Raw genomic sequence first — 6,916 nt, 5'->3', positions numbered from 1 at the left:
GGAGGGAACATATTCTCTTACTTTTACGGTTTGGTCAGTACCAGATTGTTAAGATGTTTAACATTGCTGATTTTGTTTTCTTGTCGGTTTGATGCATGTCGGTTCCTAAGAGAAGCTAATTTTTCTATTAATTCTATTTTTAGTACCAATGACCTATGTGACCTTGACCTGACCCCAACCAAAAGAATTCCCCCAAGGGGTTTGGTAAGAACCCAAAGTATGAACCAAATACCCCTTACGGTTAAAAAATTAATTAAAAAGATAAGAATTGTAGATTACTTCTATTTTTTAGAAATAATGACCTTGACATTTGAGGTAGGGGTCCGGGTTTTGTGCTTGACACGTCGTCTGACTAGTGGGGACATCTGTGTCAAGTAATATTAAAATCCATTGATGAATGACAGAGTTACGAACCGGACACAAAACTGCATTAAAAAAGCCCATTTTACCTATGACCTCCAAGTGTTAACTTGACCTTTGAGGTTAGGGTCTGGGTTTTGCGCACGGCATGTCGTCTGATTATGGGGAACATCAGTGCCAAGTAATATAAAAACCCTTTGATGAATGACAGAGTTATGGACCGGTCACGACATTGCGAAAAAAAACCAGTTTATCTTTTACCAGTGTGGCCTTGACCTATGAGATTAGGGTCTGGGTTTGCGCATGACACGTCGTCTGATTATGGGGAACATTTGTGCCAAGTAATATCAAAATCCGTTGATAATACAGAGTTATGGACCGGACACTAAGTTGCGGACGGACGGAATGACGGACGGAATGACGGATACAATAACGATAACGAAATATAGAATAACAATAATGACTTTTACCATAAGAATGAATGGCACGACACTGAATAACAATAACAGACATACAATAACATTAACGAAATATAGAATAAAAATGGTAAGACTTAGAATATGAATGGCACGACTTTAAATAACAATATCAGATATACAATAATACAGAAATATAGACAATAATAAATTTTACCATTAGAATATCGAACATACAATAGGAATAACGACATATACAATAACAATAGCAAATTTAAGAATATGAATGACACGACATTGAATAACAATAACAAACATACAATAGTAATAACATACATGTATAATTTAGCAACGTTTGACTTGCCATAATATAGCGTTTTTAAAAGCCAGTTAAATCTGATATCGTTTCAGAATATCACCCCGGATTTAACGACACAAGGTTTATCTTATTCAGCACTCAACATAAATATTTATAGTTACATAATCTCGTATATCATAAACTAGTTTATACCCTTTAGCTTGGTCTTTACAATTAGATATAACCCCAGTTACTTCCGTTGATTTGTCTGTAGGAAAATATCTTTTTCCGAAAAAATCCATGACCGCATTGCTTTTCGAACTCAGCTACAAAAAGGGTAGTATCTTGTCTATACCATGCAGGTTAATTGAACACTCCGTTTTATAATAAGACCAATGGGTTCCAGAACATATTGCTTGGAGGTTAAAAATTTAATCAGGTCAACGGTACGTTGGAAATTATATTCTTGTTTTGGTCCAATTTCGCAGTTTACTAATTTTTGGGAAAATATCAAAATTGTGAAATACAACGGCATCTGCAGTAGAAATTTCCCTCTTTTTCACGTTGAAATTGTACTCATATGTATCATTACAATTTGACATGTACCTTTCGAAAGGTTCTATATAATATTGTCCAACAAGAAAGGTGTTCAAATAAGAATTTGTTAACATATCATTCCTACAAACACGTACAATACGGTTAAATTTCATCACTGAAACATGTATAATAAAGCAGTATGAGAAGTGACAAACAGTAAAACTTCTAAAACCACTTTCATGTATTTTATAAAGCTTCATTGTAAAAACTGCAGCTACACAGCTGTCGTTCAACTTAAGAGTTAAATATACAAAATCGTTTTATTTAAGTCTGATATTTGTTTTTTACCTGTGTTTCACGTTTTTCTAATCAGTATGCAGTAGCGTAGCGGTCACCTGTTTATTCTTTTAACAATAACTTACAGGTATTGGTACATGTACATATTATGCTAATCATAAATGTATTAAAATATTTCAATGTTTCGAATCTTGTTTCTTGTAGATCGGTAATCAAGTATCTATCTAAAATGAAACATAATAAAATCAATCTGTAAAAAGATCTTTTGGAAGCAAAGAATGCAACCAAGAAGAATAATAGCAGACTCGGTTTGATTGAATCTGTTCATGAGAGGTAATGGAATGTGCAACACCTCTTGCGCCCCCCCTCCCACCGGCTTAAGCGGAACTTTATTACACAAGGGGAACTCTATTACACATATGTTGAATGGACTCCATGATCCAAAAGGACCAGAAAATATAACAACACTGAATCCAAGTACGGGGAGACTTTTTACAGCCGCCACACGGCACTTAAAAAATGCTGTTGTGTTAATAAAATTTGTAAACAGATCCTTTTTATGCGTATTATGTATATGAAGAAGTATGATAAGAGATACACCTCAATAATACATTTAGAGCCACTTTAATATTCTATAAATCCTCGCTGTAGAAAGTGCAGCTACGCAACTGACGTACAACTTAAAGAGTTAAATATATAAAAAGCGTTTTGTTTCGTTTTTCCTGTTTTGTCAGCCATCGCTTGCTTTCATGTTTTAAATTTTATGTACATACATATGGTACCAGTAATTAAAATATAAAAGATATTTCAATTTTTCGAATCTGTTTCTTGTAGATCTGTAATCAAATGTCTATTTAAAATTATATAAATTTAGTGCAGTCAAGTGTTAATTCAGTCTCAGGAGCGCGTAAGAAACGTCATTTTCGTTTAACGAGTTGTTAATTACATATATATACCTAACACAATAACGAATATTAGATTGTTTGAATCAGTTCATCTTATCAAATACTTTTTTTATCGCGACGACACTGTGCAAAATGACATCAAAAATGACGTCATAAATATCTTTCTGGTGGTGTAATATCCTGTCTTCTTTTTTTGCTTTTGTTGGGTTAAACGTCGCACTGACACAATTCCATATAGCGACTTTCCAGCTTTAATGGTGGAGGAAGACCCAAGGGTCCCCTCCGTGCATTATTTCATCACAAGCGGGGACCAGGGTAGAACCAATAACCTTCCGTAAGCTAGCTGGATGGCTTTTTCACATGAAGAATTCAACGCCCCGAGTGAGGCTCGAACCCACATCGGTGAGGGGCAAGCGATTCAAATCAGCGACCTTAACCACTCGGCCACGGAGGCCCCAACTGTCTTCTGGTTATTGGCCTGGGTTATAGGTGGCTGTTCTACGCAATTTTGTCACTATGTTTTTTTTTTCGTTTTGTTTCGTTGGGTTAAACGTCATTCCGGCACAATTATAGGTTATTCGGCGATTTTCCAGCTTTAGATCCACAGGGCACCTTCAGTATATCGTTTTTTCACGAGCGGGCACCTGGGTAGAATCACCGACCTTCCGTAAGCCATCTATATGTCTTCGTCACGTTGCTATTCATAGAAAGGTATATGATAAATTTAGTGGCAGCAGCTAAAACAGCGCCTAGAAAGTATAAAAGTGATTAACAACATTGGTTCTTGATGCATTTGATATGAACAATCTACCGAGCTACACTGCTGTTTTTATCTGCCACTCACTGTATATTGAAATCTGTTGACAGACAATAGCCATCATTATCATAATAATGGATAGAGTCATACAAGTGACTGTGATCTTTACTTTATGTTTATATACATTATCTACTAAAACAGTGAATTGGTATTTTCATACACGTGCAACCAGTGTTATAACAGAATATGGGATAAAACGAAATTATTGATTTTCATATATACCTAATGATAAAGCAAGTGTACGACTACGTTGGGTGTTTTTGTGTTTCTGTTTTTTTTGTTGTTGAGTGGTCAGATACAAGTTCCAGTAGGCCATTGAGTGGTCTCTGTATAGCCTTTATCTGTTCTTTTATGTTTGTGTACTCTTCATTGATTCAACACAATGTTTTGACCATTCAATATTGTTCACAGGAGGTACAAGCGTCTATCACGAGTTATTATCTAGCTATATAGGAGCAAAATAAACTGTTAACAGCAAAACTATACCTGACCTTTATTGATCCAAAAGAATAAAATTTATTTGTAAGCGCTTAACGAATGTATAACCTAAGCTGTTTGCTATAAATTTTAGATAACAATTTATTGGGATGCAATCCCTTATAACCAATGCACGTTCCCCTTATCAAACATTGATTTGGCAATGCGTTTTATTTGTATTAAACATTGCGTCCGTTTTCTGTTTTCATTTTATTTTATTAGCTTTTCATTTTATCGACAATAGCGGGACCTTGAAACCACTTCTTTATCACTTAATGGCTATGAAAATGCATGTTTTGCCTTTTTATGTAGTAGAACTAGACTGCAGGCCTACGCTTTTTGGCTTATCTTTCACTGCAACATAAAGCACAAAATACGCATTTTCTTAAACAAAAAACCTTATTAGCTAACCTGAGCTACAGGCTCAGGGTGAGCTATTGTGATCGCTCACCGTTCGCTGTCATTCCGTCCGTCCATCGTCCGTCCGTCAGTCTGTCGGTCCACATTTTCCTTTAAACAACATCTCCTCCTAAACCACCAGTACAATTTTGATGATACTTCACAGGAATGATCCTTGGATTGTTTCCCTTTCAAAATAGTTCAAAGATTGAATTCCACACAGAACTCTGGTTGCCATGACAAAAGGAAAGACTTAAAAAATCTTCTTGTCCAAAACCGCAAGGCGTAGAGCCTCGATATTTGGCATGTTACATCATCTAAAGGTCCTCTATGAATATTGTTCAAATTATGCCCCTGGGGTGAAAAAGAGGCCCCGCCTCTGGGGTCCTAATTTTTACATAAGCTTATATAGGAAAAAAGCATTAAAATCTTCTTGTCTGAAACACAAGACCTAGGCCTTTGATATGTGGTATGTAGCATTGCCTTGTGGTCCTCTACCAAGAATGTTTAAATTATTACCCTGGGGTGAAAAGAGGCCCGGTCCCGGGGATCCCAAGTTTTACATTGACCTTTGATATTTGTTCTGTTGCGTTGCCTAGTGGTCTTCTACCAAGAGTATTCAAATCATACCCCTGAGTTGAAAAGAGGCCCCATCCAGTGATTCCAAGTTTTACATAGACTTATATAGGAAAAACTTTAAATATTTTCTTCTTCTTCTCTGAAACCACAAGCTCTAGGCCTTTGATATTTAGAATGTTGGATTGCCTAGTGGTCCTCTACCAAAACTATTCAAATTATGCCCCGAGGGTGAAAAGAGGCCCTGTCCTGGGGGTCCCAAGTTTTACATAGACTTACATAAGATTTTTTTTGAAAAATATCTTCTTGTCTGAAGTTCAAAGCCTAGGCTTTTGATATTTGGTATGTAGCATTGCCTAGTGATCTCTAATCAGATAGTTCAAATTATGCCCCTGAGATGAAAAGAGGCCCCGCTCCGGGGGTCACTTGTTATATGAGTTATATAGGAAAAAAAAACACTTCAAAAAGTATCAGATCATACCTCCTAGACTGTTTAATTATAATTACCTGATGACCCCAAGTGATTAGGGGGTCACCTGACTGACCTTGACCAACTGAACTACTTTCTTGTTTTTTAAGATACAGCCTTGAAATTTTGATTGCATGTATAGATTTGTACACCAATCTAAAAACTGACTTCCAGTGACCATGAATGTGACATACTAACCTACTTTCTTAATATTTTAGCATAAGTTTGACATTTGAAACATGTAGCTCAGACCAAATGTATAATTTTTGATACAGATTACAATACTCATCTTGAAAAGTCTTAATCTTGACCTACTGACCTACTTTCTTGTTTTTGAAGGTATTGCATAGAAATATGAACCACGTGTATAACTTTCAATACAGATCATATTTAATATTCTTAACCCTGACCTACTGACTTACTTTCTTGTTTTTGAAGGTATAGCAAAGAGATTTTGACCACCTGTATAGTTTTTAACAGATTTCAGAAGTTATCTTGAATAATTTTTACCATGACCTACTCACCTAGTTTTTTTAAGCTTTAACAAAGAAATTTGTTCAAGCAAGCAACTAAACTTTGATGAGCGATATATGGCCATCATGGCCCTCTTGTGTTTTATGTATCACCATCAGCAAAATGTGAATTACAGAACATATTAAGCACAACATTGTAATCTGATAAATCATATATTTCTCTATTAACATACTAGTACTTGTCTGTGGTTCTTGTAGTTGTGTGAAATTACATATCAATAAGATGATAATAATGTTTTCATAATGACCTTGCAAGAATTCCAACGACATTTTCAGCTTTGTGGACCAAAACATAAACACATACACACAATTTTGTAATTCAGTTACAAGTTGAATTCATGGTCCCTGTACGTGTATATGCAATATATTTCAATTATTGACATAATTTTCTGACTCTTCTCATGGACATGTCACTTTTATACCATATCTTATTCATCTTCGGTTCCCCTTAAATGTGTAATTAAACAGCCATATCCAAACATTCAGTTCATAAGTAAAAGTCGGCTCAATATTTATTACAAAATGTATCCACAGAGCTACGCTAATGTCAGCTGATAAGCTAAATTTATGTTTGCGTTTTTTTTTTTATCTAATTTGAATGATAAGGGAAAAAAATGTCATTAAATTGGACTTGTTTGGGTAAACCTGAGCGTTACGAGAATTTGACAGCAGCAGTTTCTGAAATGAGACTGTATACAAGACACAAAAGTTGTACTAAATGTACCACTGTGTGTCTTTTGTCGTTACCGTTACTATATGTGATAAATGTACAACTGTATATGTCTTACAATGACGAAACAAAACGAGGTGTAACATACAGTTTGCAAAGGAA

The sequence above is a fragment of the Mercenaria mercenaria genome, chromosome 14, assembly GCF_021730395.1.
Source record: "Mercenaria mercenaria strain notata chromosome 14, MADL_Memer_1, whole genome shotgun sequence".
In the NCBI taxonomy this organism is placed as follows: Eukaryota; Metazoa; Mollusca; class Bivalvia; order Venerida; family Veneridae; genus Mercenaria; species Mercenaria mercenaria.
This window is presented reverse-complemented; position numbering follows the sequence as displayed.